General features: G+C 40.8%; 1 long non-coding RNA gene across 2 annotated transcripts in view; it reads left to right on the plus strand.

The window, feature by feature from the left end:
- LOC135097119 (uncharacterized) overlaps positions 1–27,209 on the plus strand; it is a 123,759-nt gene that overhangs the window by 16,993 nt on the left and 79,557 nt on the right. For both annotated transcript variants that reach the window (XR_010265387.1, XR_010265386.1), the window contains exon 2: positions 13,093–13,394. This is a non-coding gene — a long non-coding RNA (uncharacterized LOC135097119). The remainder of the gene's footprint in view (positions 1–13,092; positions 13,395–27,209) is intronic.

Here is a 27,209-nt window from a genome sequence, read left to right on the forward strand (position 1 = left end):
CGATACCACCTTCTAGAATGGCTGTTTTATTGTATGTGGAACACACACACACACACACACACACACACACACACACACACACACACACACACACACACACACACACACACACACACACACACACACACACACACACACTCGCACGCACGCGCACGCACGCACGCACACGCACGCACGCACGCACGCACGTACACACACACACACACACACACACACACACACACACACACACACACACACACACACACACACACACACACACACACACACACACACACACACACACACACACACACACACACACACACACTCTCTCTCTCTCTCTCTCTCTCTCTCTCTCTCTCTCTCTCTCTCTCTCTCTCTCTCTCTCTCTCTCTCTCTCTCTCTCTCTCTCTCTCTCTCTCTCTCTCTCTCTCTCTCTCTCTTGTCCTATCCACTCCTACGCTGATGATACCACCCTGCACTTTTCCACGCCTTTTCACAAAAGTCCAACCCCTCAGGAAGTAAGCATTTCACGCAAGGAAGCAACAGAACGCCTGACTTCTGATTTCTCTAAAGTTTCTGATTGGGGCAGAGCAAACTTAGTATTGTTCAATGCCTCAAAAAACTCATTTCCTCCCTCCACCTATCAACTCGACACAACCTTCCAGACAACTATCCCCTCTTCTTCAATAACACAAGTGTCTACCTCTTCTGTCCTTTACTTATAATCTGAACTGGAAACTTCACATCTCATCTCTAGCTAAAACAGCTTCTATGAAGTTTGGTTTTCTGAGTCGTCTCCGCCAGTTTTTCTCACTCCCAGAGCTGCTAATTTTGTACAGGGGCCTTATCTGTCCATGTATGGAGTATGCTTCTCATGTCTGGGAGGGCTTCACTCATACCGCTCTTCCAGACAGGATGGAATCAAAAGCTTTTCGCCTTTTCAACTCCTCTTTTCTGAGTGTCTTCAGCCTCTCTCTCATCGCCGCAATGTTGCATCTCTAGCTATCTTCTACCGCTATATTTCATGCTAACTGCTTCTCTGATCTTGCTAACTGCTTGCTTCCCCTCCTCCAGCGGCCTCGCTGCAGAACTTTCTTCTTTCACTCACACCTCTTCTGTTCGTCTCTCTAATGCAAGAGTATTCTCAATCATTCATCCCTTTGTCTGGTAAACTCTGGAACTCCCTTCCTGCTTCTGTATTTCCTCCATCCTATGACGAACTTTTTCAAGAGGCAGGTTTCAAGACACTTATCTATCCTTTGATTTTTGACTACCGCTTTTGACTCTGTTCAGGGAACTTTTATATATATATATATATATATATATATATATATATATATATATATATATATATATATATATATATATATATATATATATATATATATATATATATATATATATATATATATTCTTCCTCTTGGGCGGTGCCTTTCCTCATCAAAAAAACTCTTCATACTTTTTGTTTCACTCTAAATTACTTTTTAATTGCTTTCTTAAACTGATTTACATAATAAATATGAGGAATAAACAAACAAATAAATAACCCCGCAAAAGACAATAAAACACAAAAAATACCCCAAAAACCAAGTGGCTTGGTTTAAAAAGAAGCCGGGTTTTTTTTTCCAACCCTGGTGTGTGTGTGTGTGTGTGTGTGGGTCATTAACAGTAGATAATATCGTCACCTTGATGTGTTTCCCCTCTTTAACACAAAACTCACACCTTTCTTCACATTCTCTCTCGGTAAGACTCTTGGTGTAACAACAAGAATTGACACTTAGGAAAACGATGGCTAGGATAAGTATGATTGTGTGAAGGGTAACACATATCACTGTGTGGGAGAGGAGGTCTATGCAGACAATTACCGGATATTTTTGTCCACCGTCAGGTTTTGCCCTTGATCTTCATCAAGAGTGTTTTGCCCTTGATCTTCCTCAAGTGTGTGAAGAAGAAAAAATGCGAACATTGCAGGGATAATCAAAAAGTATTTGACACTTTGAGTGTATTTACCTTGAGAATCAGTGAGACAACAATGAAATGATTTACAAGACAAGCATTACAGGGAAAAGTTAAGTGTGACTGGGACTTTTAGTTTGCGCAATGAATTGACAAGAGAGCACTCAGTCTTTGACACACAACGCCAAGGAGTGACTTGTTAGTTCTGCAATGCAAACCAGAGCCCACAACACAAACATCACCGTGATGTGTGCAGTGACAACTGACACATACACACACACACACACACACACACACACACACACACACACACACACACACACACACACACACACACACACACACACACACACACACACACACACACACACACACACACACACACACGTACACTCATTACAGGTAATCCAACAAAGTGAAGCTTGATCAATCTTCCTTTCTCATTCTATTACTCAAGCAAAGTGTATACAAAACGATGACATTTTTTTTTTATTTTATTTGTGATTTTATGTACATTTTGAACTTGACCAATCCTCCTCCGAGTCACGTGTTTGTAAACGTTCCGGTGCTTCGCGGTGTTCACTTGGTCTTGCTGCTTTGACTGTCAGCTCCTTCATTTTAGCCACTTCTTGTTTTTATTTATTTACTTTTTTTTATTTATTTATTTTTTTTATTCATTGACCGACATTTTTGTTTCTTTTTTTCAAGTTTTTCATGTTTCGTATTTTTTTTTTTATCTTATTCTTGTTTTTTTTTTTCCTGTTTGTCTTTACTTGTTGACTTGTCATTATTATTTTTTTCTTTTTTATCTTTTTATTTTTTCTTATTTTGGTTTTATTGTTTTTTTTACATTTTTTTATTTATATATATATATTTTTTCTTTTTCTTTATTTTATTCTTGTTTTTTTAATTCGATTTTTTGTCCCTTTATTTTTTTTTACATTTTGTATTTTTTTTTCTTATTTTTTTTTCTTTGTTTTTACTGTTCTTGTCTTTTTTGTTTTGATTTATTGGAGTGTACCTTGCGTGTTTGCTGCCCGTGAATATGCGCATGTTCGTGTGTGACTGGAGAGAAACAGTAATCCAGTGGTAGTGACTATTTAATAGGGAACTTAACAAGATTAGGTACATTTCTGGATGAGTGGACGTAGGTTTGCATGTCTTGTACACGAACTGTCATCTGTAGACCTACTTTTTTTCTTTTGATAGATGCTATTATGGTCTTTAAAAAGTAAGAAATAGAACGTCAGTTTTTTCTCATCACACACCGGCAGATATAAGGTGCGATTGGAAGGTTTTGGCTATATGAAAATGTGACAGCGGGTGGCCGACTGTTGGTGGAGGAGGTGAAACCCGGGAAGTGTGAGGTTGTTCCACGCTGGTACTCCGCCATTCAGGTGCTCATTATACAATACTGTTTGGCAAATTATTATTTTCTTTTTCTTGATTTCATTGAAGGTTTTGGTGTTTAGTGTATATCTTGGTGACTGGAGATACCTGCAAAAGTATCTCTCTCTCTCTCTCTCTCTCTCTCTCTCTCTCTCTCTCTCTCTCTCTCTCTCTCTCTCTCTCTCTCTCTCTCTCTCTCTCTTGTTTGGATGTCTGTAAATTGTCTAGCTATTGCTAATTAACGAGGGGAAAAATGGGTGTTCCTTGCAGCCTTCACTATTATTATGGTACTGTGTTCCTCAATCTTTTTTTTTATCCAGCTACCCACTTACGCGCGCAACTACACACACACACACACACACACACACACACACACACACACACACACACACACACACACACACACACACACACACACACACACACACACACACACACACACACACACACATGCATCCGCTAGTAGTAGTAGAACAAAGGAAATTTTTAGATTTATACCCTACTGAAAAAAAAAAAAAATTCTACATCAGAAATGTTTTCGTAGCTTACGTAATTTGGTGTCAGTTTATTTGATCGATTGACATTTTGTTATATTTAGAAGCATTAATAATTCTGATAGTCAACTTTCTGATTTACTGATAGCCAACATAACACCAGAGGTAACCATAACAATCTGCAATGCCTAATGTTTGCCAGGGACTCTTGGCTCTGACAGACTGCCGGTGATCATATTTTATAATGTTTATTTTTGTTTGACGATCACGCACATATATGCACGCACACACACACACACACACACACACACACACACACACACACACACACACACACACACACACACACACACACACACACACACACACACACACACACACACACACACACACACACACACACACACACACACACACACGGACGCACACACACACACACACACACACACACGGACGCACACACACACACACACACACACACACACACACACACACACACACACACACTCTGGTTGCGAACCAGACTAAAACGAACCGGAAGGAAGCTTTACCAGGCAAAAGAGAGTGATTACTTCAACTACTGGACCCATAATTGACGAAAATGGAGATTGCACCAACGACGAGGAGCAAATTAGAAACGTTGTAAATACTTTGTTTGCCTCAGTATTTAGAGTAGAAGACCTCAGTGACATCCTTGCTGTGTCACCAGTCCAAATTAATAACAACGACGTCCTAAGTAGCACCAATATAACAGAAAGCGACGTGTCACAATGCATCGATAAATTTAAAGTAAGTCACCCGGGTCTGACACGCTCTCACCCCGCACCTTAAAAGAAGCGAAATCCGCATTAATTAAGCCACTGACCATATTGTTCAATAAATCCCTGCAGTCCGGTTCAATGCCTGATGAGTGGAAGCTCGCTAACGTAACTTCGATTTTCAAAAAAAGGCAGTAAATCTTTATCATATAATTACCGGCCAGTTACCTTAATCTCAGTCGTATGCAAAATGCTTGAAACACTAATAAGAGATAAACTCGTTAATTACTTAGAAGAAAGCAACTAACTTAAAAATACTCAACACGGCTTCTGCAACAAACGCTCTTGTTTGACGCACCTCTTACATTTCTATGATATTCTGAACCAGTACGACGAGAATAAAGCGGTGGATGTAATATATCTTGATTTTCAAAAGGCCATCGACAAAGTCCCCCACAAACGTTTGCTGATTAAACTAAAATCACACGGGATCCAAGGCGACTTGTTGAGATGGGTAGAAAACCAGTTAAACAACCGCATGCAAAGAGTAGTAATAAATGGAAAAGCATGCAAGTGGACTAACGTAACCAGAGGGCTGCCACAGAGATCAATCCTAGGACCTGTTCTCTTCCTTATTTATATAAACGACATAGATGAGGGTGTTAACATTATAACATCGAAGTTTGCTGATGACTCCAAAATAGCGAATTCATAGTCTCTAACGAGCAAGTAAGAGAAATGCAATAAAATCTAAACAAGTTGTCAGAGTGGGGGCAAACCTGGTAAATGAGTTTTAATGCAGATAAGTGCAAAGCGCTTCACATAGCGTATAGAAACGAGAAAACAAAGTACATTTTAAATGGTACCCAACTTAAAAGTATTGACAGCGAAATTGATTTAAGAGTAACAATATCGAGTAGCTTAACACCTAGCCAACAATGTTCAAAAGTCGTAAAGAAAGCGAATAAAATAATTGGCGTAGTCGGCAGATCTTTTGAATATAAAAAATCTAAGGATACAATCTCACTTTGTATAACTCTTTAGTCCGTCCCCTTTTGTAATATTGTGTTGAAGCATGGTGCCCATTATCAGAAAGACATTGATAAATTAGAAGAGTTACAAAAATTATACCGAACCTAAGAAACAAATCATACGAAGAGCATCTTAAAGAATTAAATTTATTCCCATTAACACAAAGAAGACTAAGAGGCGACTTAATACAGCTGTTTAAAAACAAAGGCAGTAAATATTTCACGTTAGAGTCTTCAAATTACACGCGAGGAAAACGGCTGCAAAATTGTTGGGAAATCCTTCAACTCTCATGAATCAAAAAATTATTTTTTCCACCGAGTAGTAAATCTATGGAATGGGCTTCTTAGAGACGTGATACACTGCATCACCATAGAGACTTTTAAACGCCATCTTGACAAATATTTTGCCTGCAAACCGAGGCTAACAGCGTTTGTTCGTTACTGATTAATTTCCTGGCCTTCAGGAAATGGGGCACTTCATTTCATCCATTTTCTTTCTTTCCTATAAAATTTCCTTCGGGTTTTTCCTTCTCTGACCCCGTAAGGTATTTCTTTCCGACCTGTTTTCCTGTACGGCTTATGCCGGAGGGAGTGAAAGGTGGGAAAGAGAGCCTTCTACTTTCCTGTCCTTTTTCTTCTTCCGTCACCTTAGTAGTCCTGGGTCAGATCACCTCGTGAGGACCGCAAGGTCTATTGTGGCCTGTTTTTGTTCTAACTCTCTCTCTCTCTCTCTCTCTCTCTCTCTCTCTCTCTCTCTCTCTCTCTCTCTCTCTCTCTCTCTCTCTCTCTCTCTCTCTCTCTCTCTCTCTCTCTCTCTCTCTCTCTCTCCTCTCTCTCTCTCTTGAATCCTGAGCCATAGAATATTTACAGGTGTTTATGAGTCAGTAATCATCCTCGGCTTGTTATCGTTAGGGTATAGGCGAGACAGCTCTCTCCTCCCTTTCCATCCTCTTCCATTAGAGTATATTATATCCTGAAGCTAGAGTTTGCTAGTCAGTGAGTCAGTAGTGTTGCAATTTTGAGACGTTCATCTCTCATCACATGCTTATTTCCTTTCACACTTTCGTCTTCCTTAATCAATCAAGTTTGTGAGAGACTTTCTATTCTCACTCAAGAGCTCCACCTCGAGAAGTTGGAATTTTCTCCCACAGGAAGTGTTCTCATTCGTATTCAAATACTAGGAGAATGTATTCGTATCTTTCAAACAGTATGACGAATAATATTAATTTCCTTATCTGAAATAAAAGAGTTACTATTACTTAGAACAACTTTAGTTTCCTGCATGGACGTGCATCGTTCAGACTCTCACGCTGTCGGGTAGAGGTCTGGAGTCGGCTTCAGATATCAACTTAATTAGCACGTGCAAGAGAAACTTAGGAGCTTGGAAGACAAGTAGGTAGGGCAGGTTGAGGCAGCTCGCTGTTGGATTTATTCTCAGTTGCTTTGCTGTTCTCTGGATATATAATAAAAGTGCCCGGGGAGGTTACACACACACACACACACACACACACACACACACACACACACATTTTTAAGGATGTGAAGTGTATATGTATTAAAGCATTACAACAGTACAATCGTGAAAACTGGTTAATGGCACAAGACTATTCAATAAGATAACAGTTTATATAAAAAAAAAAATGTGCTACCAATTCTTAAAATAGCTTATCACCCACACGATGGCATTGAGTTTGTAAATTCATAGAACTTCGTGGCTAAGTTAAATGTCTTAGTTTGAAACAGTGTATCGTGCTCATGACCAAGCTGCTTCATAAAGTTTGCCTTTAGAAGAAAGGAAAAAAATATAGTTGTGCAGTAAGAGCACTGTGCCTGACACAGGTACTGGTGAACAATTCTAACTCAAGATGACTTCCAGTGGTCATTAATGGTGCCCTCTTTGTTTTGCCCTCCCAAATGGGAAAGAAAAGACGGCTCCACAGCAGCTTGTAAATATTGTGGAAATACATTTTTACAACACGAGCAAGAACTTCAGATTCACAGCAGCATGTCGCGGTTCTGTACAACCTTCTCACACTCACCTCTACCATGTATTGAAAACATCACATACTTTCCATTGCCTTGATAAAAAAAAAAAAAAAGTTTCTTTTGGAAACCTCAACACCTTATGGCGGTGCAGTGTTTGGTGCAGGTTTATTATATTACAGCTGCACTGAACTCACAAATGCCGTAGTTTGTGATGTATCTTTTATCTTTATCTGTCGCTACCACCATTCAAAGCTTTTATTCGTAAAGTATCTTTATCACTAACCACAGTTTTTTCTACTTAATGTAATAATATATTTCAACATTCAATGATTAACTGTTGAAAATAGCGAGCATAAGTAAAACGTGTTGTATAAACATGTTTTTAACATCTTCACAGTTCAACTCATCGTAATACCATTTCCTTTTTTTGTTTTTGTCAAGTTTTTACCATACATCTTGATTCTACAGTCACTGCTGAGTGTGAGAGAGTCAACCAAAACTGGCTATCCCGTATATGAAGTGAATTATGGCATATGATTCACGCAGTTTGCTCGCTCACTAAGTCGAAATATGCAAAACGGTGGTTCTGGCAAAGAAATGTCAAAAGTTACCTTCAAGGATGTGTTTTCGAGACTGAAATCGCAATTTTTATATGCAATGGACACCAAAAGTGTTCCTGGCCAAGTCATCGTTGTACCTTCCAGGGGCCAGGCAAAGCGGTGGGCTGTAGAGGTGCGCTAACAAAATTAGAAGCCTCTCGCTTCGCTCGGTGAATAACTTTAGTGTTCTTCCGAATTACATGAAAAAAGATAATTTCTAAACGAAAGATTAATGAATACATTTGCGAATGCTTTCATGAAGTATTTGTATTCGAACAAACAGCGTTTTATTCTCTGTCTTTGTATTCAAACGAATTTTAAGTACTCTTATTTCTAGTCAAATACTCGCCTCCCGTCCTCACTCCACCATGATACTGAGCTCTAATAACAGTAAACTGAAGACATGTCTAGAGGCGCCTGTTATCAGGGCCAGCACCCACCTCGACAATGTTAAGCAGATGACACGTGAACCTCAAATAATTATTATTACTATTATTATTATTATTATTATTATTTATCTATTTATTTATTTTCATTTTTTTTTTTTTTTACGGTGAAGATAGATCAATTCCTTTGACAGTATTGGTCTGTTTTTGTGAAACACCGGGCTATTCTGTGGTCTTAACCTTTCCATAGGTTAAATTCCTTTAACAAGCAGGTAATATATATATATATATAATATATATATATATATATATATATTTATATATATATATATATATATATATATATATATATATATATATATATATATATATATATATATATATATATATATATATATATATATATATATTACTCCTGTTGTGGTGGTGCTGTGGAGATATGCAAGCAGCACCGGGTAGAGTATAGCTGCTACCTGTGAGTGAGGCTTTTAAACAGGCTTGAGAAGTTTCACGTGGTACTGGTAGGTCTCTCTCTCTCTCTCTCTCTCTCTCTCCTCTCTCTCTCCTCTCTCTCTCCTCTCTCTCTCTCTCTCTCTCTCTCTCTCTCTCTCTCTCTCTCTCTCTCATTTCATCCAATAGTTATGTTCAACAGATGAAAAATATATACAGTTGACACGCACTGGACGTTAAGTTGACGCCCTGGTGCAGTAAATTGATCAAAGTTGCTTATATAGTGTCATGTTTTTGTTTTTTCAAACGAAGATTTTCAAAGATTTCTTGTTTTTTTTTTATTAATAAGGATGTTTTAAATGCTTGCATTATTTGAGTTTACATTTCATGGAAGGTGTATCTGTCACCTTCATAGAATTAACGTTGATAGATCAGCATAATCTTCCCTCAGTCTTTAATGGATACGCTTTAATAAAGTACCACCCAAATGAAAAATTTTACAATAAAGAAATGCAAGAGCTGCTTGAGTCAGAGATTATGTCAAGGTACAGCATTCGTAGCAAAACAATACGTATATGATTTTGATCTTGATGCTACAGGTGCCTTGGGATTGCTCCTTTGGAATGACAAATAATATAGCTGATAACCGAATCTTCATCTCTAACCGACTTTTTATCGGCTCTAACGAGTCCCGCTGCCAGAGTACGACTCAAACTAAGGTCACAGTGACTGAAGATGCTCGCCTACTACACGTGTGCCGTAGCTGACTGCATATCAGCTATGTGGAGAGACCGGGAGAAAAACCCCAGCATGAAAGTTAAGGGCTGTGTACGTTGGCAAAATATCAAGTACTGATTTATTTAGTGAGAAGAATGAAAATCCGATCTGCCAATCTCTTTTATGGCGATACAGTATTATTTATATTATCAATTATTATACTATTTAACCTTGAAAAATAACAACGAAAACATGTACGTTAACTCTATATATTAACCACATAAAACAATAGGTGGTTTCTCGTTCACCACAAAATTGCGACCGATACTCGGGTATGGTCCCATATTTGAGATGGTTGATTAAATTGAGTTGCTGAACACAGGTATTGATGGCTTCTCTCTCTCTCTCTCTCTCTCTCTCCTCTCTCTCTCTCCTCTCTCTCTCTCTCTCTCCTCTCTCTCTCTCTCTCTCTCTCTCTCTCTCTCTCTCTCTCTCTCTCTCTCTCTCTCCTCTCTCTCTCTCTCTCTCTCTCTCCCTCCATAATGTTGCATGTCTGTGCTTTATCGTCATTGCTTTGTGTTTATATGACTAGTAAACTTTCAAAGTGGAGCACATCCTAACTCTCTTTCCTTTTGCGGAGATCTCCATTCTTTGTAGATTTCAATGTTCATCACCAGCTTTTGGCTTTTATCTCCCTTCACTGACCATCCTGGTGAACTAACCTTTAATTTTGCGCTTCTCCACGACCTAGACCAACTGGTGAAACACCCATCTCGCATTCCTGACCGTCTTGGAGATACGCCCAACATTTTTTTACCTTTTCCTAACCTCTAATCTCTCTGCTTATGCTTTTACCCTATCTTCTCCGTTGGGCTTCTCCAATCACAACCTTATGTCTGTATCTTGTCCTGTCGCTTCAATCCCTCCTCAAGATTTCCCAAAGCGGAGGTGTTTCTGGTGTTTAGCCTTTTCTAATTGATGGGATCTGAGGAGGTGTTATTCTGATTTTCCTCGGAATGACTACTGCTTCCATGTCAGAGACCTGTCTCTGGTGACAGTGTCTGGCATGAAGGCATACATTCCTCACTCTTTCTCCAGACCAAAATCTTCCAAACCATGGTTTTAACACAACCTGCTCTCATGCTAGAGAGGTGGCCCACAAAAGGTGATTGAACCTTCCATCACCTGAATCTCATACACTTTATATTTCTGCCCGGAATCATGCCATGTCTGTTCTCCAACTAACCAAAAACTCTTTCAGTCTCGTTCATTAATAAGAGTATCAAAATCTTTCAAGATTTAACTCCCCTCGTGATTTCTGGCACCTAACCAAAATCATCTCCAATAACTTTATTTCTTCGTTGCTTTCTTCATTTTAACCTGATGGCACCACTGCTATCTCATCTATTTCTAAAGCTGAGCTTTTCGTTCAAATCTTTGCTAAGATGTCTACCTTGGATTGATTCAGGGCTTGTTCTTCTCTCTCCTCCACTCTCTGACTACATGATGCTATCCATTAAGATCCTTCGCAGTGATGTTTTCCATGCCCTCGCTGGCCTTAATCCTCGGAAGGCTTATGGACCTGATGGCGTCCCTCCTGTTGTTTTCCGAACTGTGCCTCCGTGCTTGCACTTTGCCTGGTCAAACTCTTCCAACTCTGTCTGTTAATATCCACCTTTCCTTGCTGGAAGTTTGCTTACACTCAGCCTGTTCCTTAAAAGGGTGACCGTTCTGATTCCTCAAACTACCTTCCTACCGATTTAATTTTCTGCCTCTCTAAAATTTTCAATTTATCCCCAACAGGAACATCTGTCACTTCACAACCTTATATCTGATCGTCAGTATGGGTTTCATTGAGGCTGCTCTACTGATGATCTGGCTTTGCTTACTGAGTCTAGATCACCCTTTTTTTTAGGGGTTTTAGTAAAATTTGCTGTTGCCTCAGACATATCAAAAGCTATTGAAAGAGTCTGGCACAAAACTTTGATTTCTAATCTTCTCCCCTACAGCTTCTATCCTCTTTTCTATAATTTCATCTCAAGTTTCCTTTCTGACCGTTCTATTGCTGCTGTGGTAGACGGTCACTGTTCTTCTCCCAAGTCTATTAACAGAGGTGTTCCTCAGGACTCTGTCCTGTCAGACACTCCCTTCCTATTATTCGTCAATAATCTTCTAAGCCAAATTTCTTGTCCTATCCACTCCTACGCTGATGATACCACCCTGCACTTTTCAACGTCTTTTTGTAGACGTCCAACTCGTCAGGAAGTAAACAATTCATGTAGGGAAGCCACGGAACGCCTGACTTTTGATCTCTAAAATTTCTGATTGGGGATGAGGAAATTTTGTGTTGTTCGGTGCCTCAAAAACTCAATTTTTCATCTGTCAACTCAACACCTTCCAGATAATTATCCCTCTTCTTCAGCGACACTCAACTGTCCCCACAACACTCAACATCCTCGGTCTCTTATCTATGTATTATTAGTTCGGAGCATGGCAGATCCTGCACGTGTTTACGTTATATTATTATTATTATTATTATTATTATTATTATTATTATTATTATTATTATTATTATCATTATTATTTATTTTATTTATTTATTTTTTTACTGCAAACAACATATTTTTATTCATGATCTTTGTATCGAGTAATGTATTTTTATTCTTAATCATAAATTGCAGGGGACAAATTTAAAGTGATCAAGGCATTCTGTAGGTGTGCATGCTGGCCCCTCTTTGAGCGTAATGAATTGATATAAAAAGTGAAAACTTGTTAGTCTTTTTTTTATTTTTTTATCAAATTCTTTTTTTTATTATTATTTGTTTTAAGTGTTAAGTCTCCTGCATTCCCAAGTCAAGGTTCACTCTCGGCCTTCCTGTAATACCATGATACCTAAGCGCTAGGAATACACCGCTTTATTATGAAGCTGTTGCTCAGCTCAGCTCAGCTCAGCTCAGTTTGCGGAGTATCTCTCTCTCTCTCTCTCTCTCTCTCTCTCTCTCTCTCTCTCTCTCTCTCTCTCTCTCTCTCTCTCTCTCTCTCTCTCTCTCTCTCTCTCTCTCTCTCTCTCTCTCTCTCTCTCTCTCTCTCTCTTAAGCCACCTCATGGATACAGTGACCACCGCCGCATTTTTGCTATTTATTAGACATCGCAGATAAAAATAATTATCTCAATAATTGCAATATTTGTTGCCTACACACTGGGATAGGTCATGAATAATTACATTTTTCTTCTTTTTACGTAAGTAAAGGAAATGAACAGCCCATGCATTCTGTATCGTTGTATCACCTTATAATTTCCCATTAGTCAGTTGATGTTGACGTGCTTTGTTTCTCCTGCAGGAGCTGAGATGGTGGCAAGCCCTCAGAGCAGTACAGGGCCTCGCATCACTGGGATCTTGGATGCTGCTACTGCTTCTACTGCTGCTGCCGCCACCACAGACTGCCGCCCTGTCCTCAGCGGAGAGCCAAGGTGAGTCTCCGCTCACTGCAGCAGAGGAGGTGTCGTCCGTGTAAGTCTTGTGGAGGGAAGAGCATGGTTACAATAGCAGCTGTGTCCAGGACGACTCTCCTCTCCAGCCGACGATTTCCTTCTCTTCCTGTCACCGTAACAGAAGCGCCTCTGGAGAACCCGAGTCCGACAGGTGAGGCGTGGCTGACTGGTCCTGTGTGTGTACCTTCACTAACACATGGCCTTGACTAACACCACGCATGATTGTACTAATGGTGGCTGCGATGGTGGTGGTGGTAGTGGTGGTGGTGGTGGTGGTGGTGGTGGTGGTGATGGTGGTGGTGGTCAGCGGGGTAGGCTGTGTTGGTGATTTCTTTAGGAATCATTAATAACAATCCTTTCCTTAATGGCATAACGTAATAACAAGTCACGTACTGTGAATCATTCTTCGTTAAAAAGGACGCTAGTGTCAGGTTTCTCTCCTCTATCGAAGTGAAATATAATGGAAATGAGTCTCGTAGATTAATAATTGTGTTCAGTATTTCTAGCTCTCCAAAATTGCTCATAATTTGAAGGGCGAAATATCTATGGCCTTTAAGAAGCTGTGCTGAAGTGCGTTGGAATTCAGTTGCTATTTTGTGAAAATATGGAATATAGTTTCCTAGACGACCCATCGAGATTCAGTATCCTTGGAAAAGTGATGTCCTATGGAGTGACCGCCTCAGTGTTTTCAGAAATGCACTACCTACTACTGAAAGTCGATGGTCTGGTTACCCGCTCTGACGTGGCCATCCAGTTTTTACCAGTGGTGATGTAGTGATTCCGTGCATGATTCTGGAAATAACACAAATGATGTAATCATCCATGGAATTGAGATATTTTTTTTTTAACGAAGCGTGTAATTGCAATCAAGCATGAAACTTTCATGACAGCGTTGTCCAGTCATGGTGCCCACTACCAACACCAAGCCTCGGAGACCACCTTGAGCAGTGAATATCATTCACATAAATGTCTACGTGGTGCTTCAATAAAACACGATCCACTAAACCCTAGGCAGGTGTTAAGAGGGAAAGGAGGATAAGAACAGCTTTTAATCAAAGGCGAGGTTCCTTACAGCAGATTTATGTTGACCTGAGCGGAACCATATCTGTCCCACAAAAAATGGTCGCCACAGCTGCAGAACCTGAGGCAAGCTATTATCTTCTGCAGTATCATCCTCCGGAGTGAGGGTGCTGCAGAATGACCTGATGAGGCTTGTTGCATGTTACGCCTCGGGGCAGATCACTTCATTCTTATCGCTGTCATTCTTTGCAAGAATCGTCAGGATCCGGATCAGAAAAAAAATAAATACTTTGTTATAATTGGATTACTGAAGGGATCAGAAGGAAAAGGACAAGACTTGAATTATCAGCCATTTAGTTTACAGGTATCTACATGTGCAGAACGTCCGAGTGGCTGTTATCTTCAGATATACGAGTATTAAGCAAATTGTTATCCTTAGAGACTAGTCGCGGTTTGGTCGACACTACTATTTGCTTCAAGACAAACTCCGCAACTGAGTAAGTTGTCCCCAGGTGGTGCTGTGTGAAGGTGCGTCATCTCAGGGTGGTGAAGATGATGGTGCTGATTTAAGCGTCAAGCAGTGTACTTTGTTCCAGCCATGACACCAAGGAGCTTAGTCTGAGAAACTGCTGCCTCCTAGTGCACGTCCGCCTTGTGCATCGTGCTGCTGCTGACATGCTAGGGATAACTTGCATGTACTGGTGGTTGGTGGTGGCAGTCAGGTCGCGGATCATACACCATCGTTTGCGATTAAATTACACATTGATTTAACTCTACAGACAATTTCAAACCAGTATGATGTTAATAACTTATACCTGAAGGTCGCAACTTCAAGACGAATATCCAGTCTCTATCCCAGTGAAGAACAGAGGTTACCACATGAGATGTGATATGATATATGATTAATGAGAAAAGATGATATGATAGCTAAAAATTAGCTAAAATAGTTATATAATTTTATTCTAAAATAACACCATTAGCTGAGCATGTCAGGAGTGACACTCTCTTGAAGGCTCCTTTATTAACTCATTTTTAAGTTCTTCGTTACTTATATCTATCAAACATAACCGAACAAACGTGGTTACAATGTCTCGGGAGCGTTAGTTCATAATCATAGTACTTCGCCATACAGTGTGCTCGCGAATGTTTGCTTCAGTGACGTTCAAATGATCCTTTATAATGATTCTGCCAGTTCTTATTTGATTCCTCTTCCATTACGTATGTAGTTCTTTATACGGAAAAGAATAGCTCAGTAGGATTATTTAATCTGCATTTTTCCTAATTTTACTAGAACGGAGAAAGCGGAGACTTTTCTGAAGTGGCTCTTGCATTGAGGGAAGTCTCTTGAAGGAGGCTGAGGCGTCGTAGATAGAGATAAACAAATAGATAATAAAAACATGAGAATATGTGTCAAAGATGTTTCTTCATTAGCATTTACGTACAATAACACTGAGATAAGAAGCGCTATAATGTTGAAACAACAATTATCATAAAACAAAATCGAACTAAATTACATGCGGATACAGATAATAATATTTACCCCAATCTGCCATCTGAATTCGTGATTCGCGTTTTCTTAAGACGAAACAACCTAGTATTCAGTTTGTTATTCTTGAGCCGTGTGATGCCAATAACATTTCATTGAGTGAGAGTTACCGGACTCCCATTCTAGCACAAAAGAGCTGTGTGAATAACCAGATGACGCATTCATTGTAATATGATTTTGTCGAGTCAACAAGTTTTTCACAGATATGACGGTCGGAGTCCTTGATAAACAGGTCTGGTAAGCAGAGCCTACCAGTGAAGCAGGCCATACCTTATTGTTGTTCTTTTTGTCTAATGTCGTCCTCGTGCTCGTCGTTGCTGCCGTCCACATGTGCAGTGAAAGGAAAATGAGCGGCTAAGTATAAGGCGGGTGGTGACGGTAATGGTGTGTCAGGGAGGCTGTGCATCCCTCACCACAGCCTCTTGGTTAGGTTTCCACCCTGCAGCTTACTGTGCCAAACCTAAAAAAATATTACTAGAAATATGTGCCCATAGTCTTGATCAGGAATAGGGACAATTATAACACTGACCAACAATCTTCGAAAATTTGTCTGTGCCAGAGATCTCTTACATTTAGATGTGGCGTTTTCATTATATTATAATATACAATGTTTATACATAGTGTACACAGAAGATACCGTGTAAAATTGTGCCTTTTTTTTTATCATGAGCAGAGTCGTTTCATCTCACTGGGTTAGCTGAAACGCTCTGCTTTACATTGTGTGTGTGTGTGTGTGTGTGTGTGTGTGTGTGCGTGTGTGTATCTATCTATCTATCTATCTATCTATCTATGTATCTATTTATATCAATCTATCTATCTATCTATCTATCTATGTATCTATATCTATCTATCTATCTATGTATCTATGTATCTATCTATCTATGTATCTATCTATCTATCTATCTGTCTATCTATCTATCTATCTATCTATCTATCTATCTATCTATCTATCTATCTATCTATCTATCTATCTATCTATATATATATATATATATATATATATATATATATATATATATATATATATATATATATATATATATATATATATATATATATATATATATATTGTGTGTGTGTGCGGCCGCGCGTTCACATAAAATAGGCAGCTCGATAAACAAGTGGGTAGATTAAACTGGCTCTTTTTTTTCGGATTTCTTTCAACATGTCAGGGAACGCCGAACATGTAAATATATTCGAATATATTAGAAGCCAATATTAAGTAAATGGAGTACAAAGGTATTCAGTAACAAGGCAACCGTTTCCTCACCACAAGCAGTGTTCCTCCTCAATGCGTTGCCTCGTCCCTTCCATCACCATCGTCTCAGAGGTGCCTTCATCCCGGTACCTCCGATACAATACTCGTATTTCTTCCTTCTAGCAAACTCGATCTCTGGTCATGTCCACGCTGGCCCGTCATTATCTTCCACAATGCATGTCTTCCTTAATGCATCTATTCACCTTATCGCATTACCTTCCGGCTCCTTATTCCGGCTCCTCTTTATCTCGCCTCAATGGTATCTCCCAAACAAGGCTCTGATGAAGCTTAGAGCATCCCTTGTTATCTCCACTGGGCGATATTTTCTGCAGTCTGTTGCTCTAAAAGATAGTTATCCCCCGCAGGAGTGTAGTATTGCATTTCTTAACATCAGCGTCATCAGATTCAAGTACACTTCCAGTGCGGTTTCCATTTTTTCACTAACCTCCCTTCCAAACCTTCACCTGGCCACAAGATGTAAGCGTGCTCTCTCTCTTATACACTTTATGATCCCCTACACCACCAAGGAGGAATAACTGCACTCACACACACACACACACACACACACACACACACACACACACACACACACACACACACACACACACACACACACGCGCAGAAAGAGAGAGAGAGAGAGAGAGAGAGAGAGAGAGAGAGAGAGAGAGAGAGAGAGAGAGAGAGAGAGAGAGAGAGAGAGAGAGAGAGAGAGAGAGAAAATTCACGACAGTATCCGAAAGCTATAGGTACATAAATTTCAAAAAGAAATCTTTAAACAGACAGAGGGAGGTAAAACTTTTTTTTTACGTAAGAGGGTCACTGGCCAAGGGAAACAAAAAAGAGAAAGCATCCCAAAAAAGATGTCAAGAGATTCATCGAAAATTGAAGGGTAAGTGTTTTGAAACTCCCTCTTGAAAGAGTTCAAGTCATAGGAAGGTGGAAATACAGAAGCAGGTAGGAAGTTTCAGAGTTTACCTGAGAAAGGGATGAAGGATTGAGAATACTAGTTAACTCTTGCATTACAGAGGTGGACAGAATAGGGATGAGAGAAAGAAGAAAGTCTTGTGTAGAGAAGCCGCAGGAGGAAGGGAGGCATGCACTTAGACAAGATCAGAAGAGCAGTTAGCATGAACATAGCGGTTGAAGATAGCAAAAGATGCAACACTACGGCGATAAGAAAGAGGCTGAAGACAGTCAGTTAGAGGAGAAAAAAGTTAATAAGACGAAAAGCTCTTGCTTCCACCATGTCTAAAATAACGGTATGGGTGGAACCCCACAATACACGTGAAGCATACTCCATGCATGGACGGATAAGGTCCCTGTACAGAGTTAGCAGCTGGTGGGGCGGGAGAGAAAAAAATGGCGGAGACGACTCAGAACCCATGACTTCATAAAAAACTCTTTAGAGAGAGAGATGAGATGTAAAGTTCCCAGTTTGAATTATATATAAAGTACAGACCGAGTATGTTCAGTGTAGAAGAGGGGGACAGTTGAGTGTCATTGAAGAAGAGGGGATAGTTGTCTGGAAGGTTGTGTCGAGTTGATAGATGGAGGAATTGAGTTTTTGAGGCATTGAACAATACCAGGTTTGCTCTCCCCCAATCAGAAATTTTAGAAAGATCAGAAGTCAAGCATTCTGTGGCTTTCCTGCGTGAAATGTTTACTTCCTGAAGGGTTGGACGTCTATGAGAAAACGTGGGAAGTGCAGGGTGGTATCATCAGCGTAGGAGTGGATAGGACAATAAGTTTGGTTTAGATCATTAATGAATAATAAGAGAGTGGGTGACAGGACAGAACCTGAGTAACACCACTGTTAATAGATTTAGGAGAACAGTGACCGTCTACCACAGCAGCAATAGAACGGTCAGAAAGGAAACTTGAGATGAAGTTGCAGAGAGAAGGATAGAAGCCATTTATATATAGGAGAGACACCGGCCAAGGGCAAAAAAAAAAAAAAATAATAATAATAATAAATAAATAAATAAATAAATAAATAAAAGCGCACAGAGATGCCGGTCCCCGAATAAGGTCCAAAGCGGTAGTCAAAAATAGAAGGATGTCTTTAAACCTCCCCCTTGAAGGAATTCAGGTCATAGGAAGTAGAAATACAGAAGCAGGCAGGGAGTTCCAGAATTTACCAGAGAAAGGGATGAATGGTTGAGAATACTGGTTAACTCTTGCATTAGAGAGGTGGACAGAACAGGGATGAGATAAAGAAGAAAGTCTTATGCAGCGAGGCCACAGGAGGAAGAGAAGCATGCAGTTAGCAAGATCAGAAGAGCAGATAGCATGAAAACATCGGTAGAAAATAGCAAGCGATGCAACATTGCGGTGATGAGAAAGAGGCTGAAGACAGTCAGTTAAAGGAGAGGACTTAATGTGACGAAAAGCTTTTGATTCCACCCTGTCTAGAAGAGCGGTATGAGTGAACCCCGCCCCATAAATGTGAAGCATACTCCATACATGGACGGATAAGGTTCCTGTACAAAGTTAGCAGCTGGGAGGATGAGAAAAACTGGTGGAGACGTTTCAAAACACCTAACTTCATAGAAGCTGTTTTAGCTAGAGATGAGATGTGAAGTTTCCAGTTTAGGATATAAGTAAAGGACAGACCGAGGATGTTCAGTGTAGAAGAAGAGGACAGTAGAGTGTCATTGAAGAAGAGGGGATAGTTGTCTGGAACATAAGAACATAAGAAATAAGGGAAGCTGCAAGAAGCCACCAGTCTTACACGTGGCAGTCCCTGTATGAAATATATCTATTTCCACTATCATCCCCATCCATAAACCCGTCTAATCTTCTCTTGAAGCTCCCTAATGTCCTAGCACTAACAACATGATTGCTGAGTCCGTTTCATTCATCAACCACTCTATTTGAGAACCAATTTCTTTCTGTCTCTTAAACCTAAATTTTTCAGGCTTGAACTCATTATTTGTTGTTCTTAGTGACCGCTGCCCACCACTCCCTCTCGAGGCCTTGTCCCTTACCAACCCATTCTCAGTGATCCGTGTTCACCCATGCATTCATTCATCTAGTCTCTTATTTCATATTAATTTGTTATTACCTCAAAGTTTATATCCTTTTCCCTTCATTCGCCTTTCCTGTCCATATTTTGCCGAGCGTAACTCACTCATTTAACTGGCCTCATCCTCACTAATTACCGTTTGCTTATTAAAATATTTGTCGTTTGCTGAGCTCATCTTGTTCAGTAAAAGTATACTTATTTTATTATTATTATCGTTCGTTCTTTTCTTGTGCAGCATCCAAGTAGTCATGCATTATCCAGCAGACGCTCTGAACAATAGTCTCCAGTTGTCTGTTTTTCTCGTGTAATCTCATTCGCATCCACACAGCTTCATTGTCAGCAACATTCCCCTGAGCCACAAGAACACGTGCCTTGTGCCCACCTTCCCCCCCCCACCTCCTCACCTCCTTTCGTCCATGACACTCTCACTTCTTGATGTGTCAGTTCGCGTCTACATGTCCTTTAGAGGCTATCTGTTCTCCCTTCATTTTACTCTGGGTTTTACCTCCACTTTCCGTCTACCTTATCGTCCACAGGAGAAAAAACAAACTAAGAAGAGCAGAGCAAAATCATGTGGTTTTGAGATTTGTTCGTTGTATTTCAAGATCACATCAGTCATGGTAAAGGTCTCGTGGAAGCAGACCAGCACACCGGCATCTGGGAGAGGAATGTGGACTTTTATTTATGCATCAGGTAACATTAATGTGTCTCCGAACCAGTTTCTCTACCCAGGTAGTTTTAGAAACAAGCTTCGATATTTCTGCGTCACCGTCTATTGTATGTTACTTTTCTTATAAGGAAGGTTGTCCATATGAAGTAAAAAAAAAAAAACATCAGTCTAAATCTTGCAAATTCCTTGCAAGTGCAAAGTCAGCAGACCGCGGAAGGACACATCCGTCACTCCTCCGCGCGTTTCCTCCACTCGGTCGCTGCGAGGGATTAGGGTCGAACTCAAGATCTCGGTGATTATGCTCCCCAGCACGCCTTACCGGGCCGCTGTCAAGACCCCTCCCTGTCACTTCGCATGTCTTCATCGCAGGTATGAGGATGTGAGTTACTTGATGATCTTGAACCAAGAGTCGCATCTCCTTGCTCCCCAAAGTGCAGTGTGTTGTTTCCTGTGCATGGGTCGCCTCGAGCCCCGCCATGTCTATAAGCTTGACAGACAGACGTGTTCAGGAAGAATACTTGCTTGTTTCGAGGAAGCATAAAAACTTGTATTCCATGATGCTTAAGAGAACTTCGCTATAAAAAGAATAATAAAATAAATAAAGAGGCACACGTTAACGATGTTAATTTACAAGGGATTTATTTTCTTAACAAACACTGAAACTACCCACCAACGAGAATTTCCCTTTCCTATAATGCAGCAACAGCTAGATCTCTCAGCCCAGCATCCTCATTACTTTATATCCTCTTGAAGTAAGACCCAAGACCCAAGTTTCCCCTTCCCTCCAAATCGTGTCTCCCCCTCGAAAACTCTCTCCATCCACCCACTCTCCCTCTCTCTGCCGGACGTGATCTGAGCAGGAAACATGACCTCTGCATTAGATAAGTGTCACTTTTTTCCTCGTGTCCGCGCACCAAGAGTGTTCTGGCGACTCTCGTGCGGAATACCAAACGAAGCCACTAATGTCTTCCTCTCTCTGCCAGTCAGCGCGGCGAGGGACGAGAGGCGGAGCATCGGGGCGGCGGGAGTAGGGATCGGGGGAGTAGTAGATACTCCCCACCCTCCCCGCCTCCTCTCCCCGTCAGCCCAACACCCATCAAGGCAGCAGCTTCATATTACGAACTTAAGTCATTTATTTTTTTCTCATTATAGCGACCACTTTTTGCGACTCGTTCTTTAGGCATTAATTTTGTACTGCGTGTTGGATGATTTTTTTTTTTTTTTTAACATCTGCCGGGTGAAAGGTGTTGCCAACCTTCTTTTCCCCTCTCCGCTTTTGCTCTTTGACCTCAACCATCCCTTCTCCGTCTGCAGGTGTCATGTACTATACTGGTCTCACCGTGTATGGGGACAAGCTGTGCTGTGTTGTATGTACATCTGCAACCTATATTCCTTGTCATTTTTTTTCTCACCCGACTAGATAGCATGACATCCGTACCCTCGCTCCCACACTCCTCCTCCTCTTTCTCCTCCTCCTTCTCCTTCTTCTTTTTTTCCTCTTCCTCCACCTCCTCCTCTTCCTTCTCCTCCACCCTTCTTTTTTCTCTACTTCCTTCCTGTCCTTGTCTTCCTTTCATTTCCATTCCGGCTTATTTTATTTTCCATCACTCTTGTGTCGCCTTTCCTTCTCCTTTTATCATCCTCTTATCGCTGTCCATTTTTTTCCTTCTTTTATCACATCACCTTACCTCTTCCTGTTTTTTTTTTTTTTTTCCTTTATCGTGTTCACCGCAGTCTTTCATTCCTGTACTTTTCCTCCTCTTATCTTTAGGTAACCTTTATTTTTGGTTTGCTTTCTCATTTTAAATTCCCATTTCTTCCATCTTTTGTTGTATGCATCGCATGAATTGGTGGTTTTGTGTCATCCTCATCATCCTCTTTCCTGCCTTTCGTTTTCTGGAACTTGTTTCTGGTCTCCTCCCTGCCCTGCTCATTTCCCATCCTAAGCCCTTGATCTGCCCTCCTCCGCATCGCCTCTCTCCTCACTCAGTCACCCCGCTGGTGTTGATCCCTATACATCTCTCGTTCTCCTTTTCTTCCTCCTTCCTCTTACAGCTGTTTGTAATCTTCCTCTCATTTCTGTGTATATCTTCTTTCGTCTCCTTACCTTTATGTTGACAACTCCTTTACATCCTTCCTGGTGTATTTTTAACTCGTTCTCCGTCTTCTCAAATTTCTCCCCATCCTTTGTGTTCCCTGAATTCGCTCCACGTCCCTCTCCAGACACGTGACTTGATCCTTCACATGTTTATGTGCCCAATATTTGTACCCCCGCAACCTCCCCAGACATGACCTTCCCAGTACTGAAGGCCACAAGTCCCCCCGCAACTCCCCAAGACACGTGACCCTCCCTACGCTGTTCGTATGCGCCACATGTCAAAACTGCCTCCACGTCCCTCTCCTGCACACATGCCCCCACGTGGCTAAACCTGTCTGCTGCTCACCACGCCATCTGTTTACCTTAGTTTATTTTCCCAGGCACCCGTCAGATATTTGTCTTCTGCTCCCTTTTCTCGCACCTGGCCTACTTCTCCACCTCCTTAGCACTTCACTCTGTGAGATCACTAAACCATAAGCGACTGTTCATTCCTTGTCGGTTTTTTTGAAGCCTCTCTCTCTCTCTCTCTCTCTCTCTCTCTCTCTCTCTCTCTCTCTCTCTCTCTCTCTCTCTCTCTCTCTCTCTCTCTCTTACAAGACTAATTTCTCACCAAACTATCTCTAGCCTAAGTTTAATAGTTTTTTTTTCTTTGAGAGACCGTTCATCAAAGTGTTAGTTAATGCAATGGTGAGGCATTATTGTCACTTCTCACTTTCCTGCCAGCTATTCATCAACAGGGATGCCAATACGCTAGCCTGTCTTCTCTTATGGCTGACAGATCAACAAACAGACCACTTTTTCTGTCTAGCCCTGCCCTCCTCCTCCTCCTCCTCCTCCTCCTCCTCCTCCTCCCTCTACGTACAGTTACTACAGTTTCTGACACATGTGCCCCTATTCCTCTCTCACTCCCTGTGCGTACTTCTTCACCCTATCCATCTCCCTTTACACACACACACACACACACACACACACACACCACCAGGCGCAGTGCGCGGCCGACTCGCAATCGAGAGGGACTGGGTTCGAATCCTGGGGCCCATCAGAAGTCTTTGGGCGGACTTGTTCGCTGTGTAGCCCCAGCTCACCTAGCAGTGATTAGGTACCTGATGTAAGTCGGGAGTTGTGACCCGCTGCTTAGGTAGGAGAAACAAACTCTCAAAAGAAAAATACACACGGGGTGGCCTGATCACCCCCTGGCCTATGAATAATCTACTAGGTTGACCGGCGCCATCTGCCAGCCATAGTATGAAACTGTAAAATACTTAGGATTAATTGTATAGGATTAAGATACGTTAGGCCGGCCACACACGTGCAGTTAAAACTGTCAGTTTGGACTGTTCAGTTATAACTGACAGTTTTAACTGACGTGTGTGGGACCATCAGTCTCAGTTCAACAGAACTGCGCAGTTCGACTGAAGGAAATAGAAAAGTTAAAAGTTTTAACTGTCAACTGTGGCTGTTTGACTGAGAACTGAGCGTGTGTGGGGCTTAACTGCGCAGTCCTCAGTTGACTTTCAGATTGGACGGAAACACCATGTGAGGGAAACACTTTACTTTTGGTAACGTTTCGTACAGAGTACTTCCTCAGAAGTACTCTGTACGAAACGTTACCAAAAGTAAAGTGTTTCCCTCACATGTTGCTTTCTGTCCATTCTGTCTTAACTTATTTGTTTGACTTTCAGATCTCATAGTGTTTCTTTTCTTTCAGTGATCCAAAACAGTAATTATGTCTAGAAAGGAGAATCAAACCATTGCAGACTTTATAGAAATTTATAAAGATGAACCTTGTCTGTGGAAGATTAAATCTGAAGATTATCACGATCGAACTAAGAAAGATGCAGCATATGCCAAATTATGTGTTAAATTGCAAGAAATTGAGCCTGGTGCTACAAAGAAATCAGTGGTTGCAAAAATCAATAGTATCCATGGTTAAACTGAACGATTCAACTGTACGTCTGTGGACTTGTCAGTTGACAGTTAAAACTGTCAGTTATAACTGAACAGTCCAAACTGACAGTTTTAACTGCACGTGTGTGGCCGGCCTTAGGATTAATGTATGCTTGAGATGTAGTATGTATGTTAGTATTTAAGTTTATATATAACATGTGGATCTTCAACTGTAAAACTGCAAGATTAATAAACACACACACATACACACACACACACACACACACACACACACACACACACACACACACACACACACACACACACACACACACACACACACACACACACACACACACACACACACACACACACACGTCCTTTATCTCAGGAGTTGCACTCGCTGCCGGCAATAGGTAAATACATAACAGTGGTTTGAGACTTCCTGGAGTTGAACGGCTTGCACGCCACCACACTGGGCGGGGGAAGCTGTTTGTTAGTTTGTTTAGGTTGTTAAGTTTCTTTTGACTTTTTTTTACTTTGTCAGGTGAAGACTAATGAAGTTTTATTTATCCCCTATGATCGAAAAAGAAAAAAATCTTACCTTTCACCATTGTTATAACTCCTGTTCACTATGAACATTAATATAAGCCTTTTTTTTTATTTGACTCTTCAGACCTAAGGAAAAACTTCACCCTGCAACCTCATTATTATTTTTTTTCCTTATCAGTAAAGACTTTGATATAGACTTTGCTATTTAATTTACTCTTAAGACTGAAAAATCTCACCATGCAGCTTCATTATTTCTTTTCTTCTACCAAATGAAGACTAATGGATATTTTCGTATTTATTTCGCCAATTTAAAGCGAAGCTCATCATGTTACTTAATTATTACTTTATTCTCAGATCAGTAATTGAATCAGCGTTAGTTAAAGATAATCTAGGATTAAGTTACAATAAAATTAAGCAATTTATTCATGTGTAATCTTGAATTTCGTTTTCCCTGTTATAAGTAAGGACTTAACGCATCATAGCAGCTGTCAAAAAAGGGAGAAAGAAAATAAAGGAAAAAGATTTTCATATTAATCCTTGGCAAAATCTTGACATTCATTCTTTTCTTTACGTGATTTATTGTAAGACGAGGCTTGGAACACCAAGTCACTAGTGAAAGAAAAGTGAGAGAAAAAAAGAAATTTGTACTCATCCTAACATAATCTTTATGCCCAATGTTGCATTATTTTCCCGTCAATGGATACGAGTATATTCACTAATGAATAATTTAATTTAGCACACACACACACACACACACACACACACACACACACACACACACACACACACACACACACACACACACACACACATACACACACACACACACACATTTGAATGTGGAGGCTAGCGTTTTTCTTTGGTGTTACTCCAAAGGATCTGTTTATCTCGAAACTCGAGACAAGGTTGCCTCCAAGCGAGGGGTGGGTGTCGGCGGCCGGCGTAGCGATGTCCCCCGATACCACCTCAATCGGAACAGCTGCAGTTTTTTGACATCTTTCCTTCGTGTTACCAGTCCTCAGCATTTTTTTTTCGTTAACATATTAGAGTCCGCACATAATTATGCAACTTATCTACCTGGTGGCACATGCTTGCTTGTGTTTGCGGAAAAAAAAAAAAAAACATCGTGGTCACTAAGTAGCCAAGATCCTCATACCTAACCCTCTCAAAGCAACACATGAATATTCACGCGTGGCGGTGAGGGAGCAGCTGTCCTGAGTCGTCCGGCAAGTGCTGGATTCAAAACCAGGTAGTAAGAATGTGAAAATAATGTTTGTAATTACCACCACGTGCATTGTTTACCTACCTAGCGTACATATCTGACGATGTACACACCTGAGACCAGACGTCAATTTCCATAACTGGCACAGCGGCCAGCCAAGAAGAAAGAAAAAAAAAAGGTGGGGGGAATAATTGCTTTGGGAATGCAACGAGACACAAGGACAATGTTAGGTTGTGTGGTGTGGTGAGGCTGGAGGCCGCCTGGCAGCTGTGCGTCTGTCACACACACACACACACACACACGCTTCATCACATTATAATTTCAATCTGGAGAAAAAAAAAAGCGTAAGTACATATATTGGTCAATACACAGATTGTAATTATAGCAACAATTACATCCCTTACAGTTCACAACGTATATAGTGTTTCAACATCGAAACCTATAGAACAATGTTGTGTCTTCATCTTACGCATTCGGGGTCTATTGAACAATCCTGGCTACTTTGCCGTCCGTTTTCCACACCGCTCTACCAGTGACGAGAGTACAGCTCTTCTCACAACAACAGGCTTCCCTCTGCCTCTCGGCCTAACCAGAGGGATAAAGCGCCCCTCTACTCTGCCAGGTCATAGGGACAGAGGTCAACCTCGGAGTCAGCACAATTATTCATCTCCCCTATGTCTTATCTCCC

This window comes from Scylla paramamosain, unplaced genomic scaffold (assembly GCF_035594125.1).
Source record: "Scylla paramamosain isolate STU-SP2022 unplaced genomic scaffold, ASM3559412v1 Contig12, whole genome shotgun sequence".
In the NCBI taxonomy this organism is placed as follows: domain Eukaryota; kingdom Metazoa; phylum Arthropoda; class Malacostraca; order Decapoda; family Portunidae; genus Scylla; species Scylla paramamosain.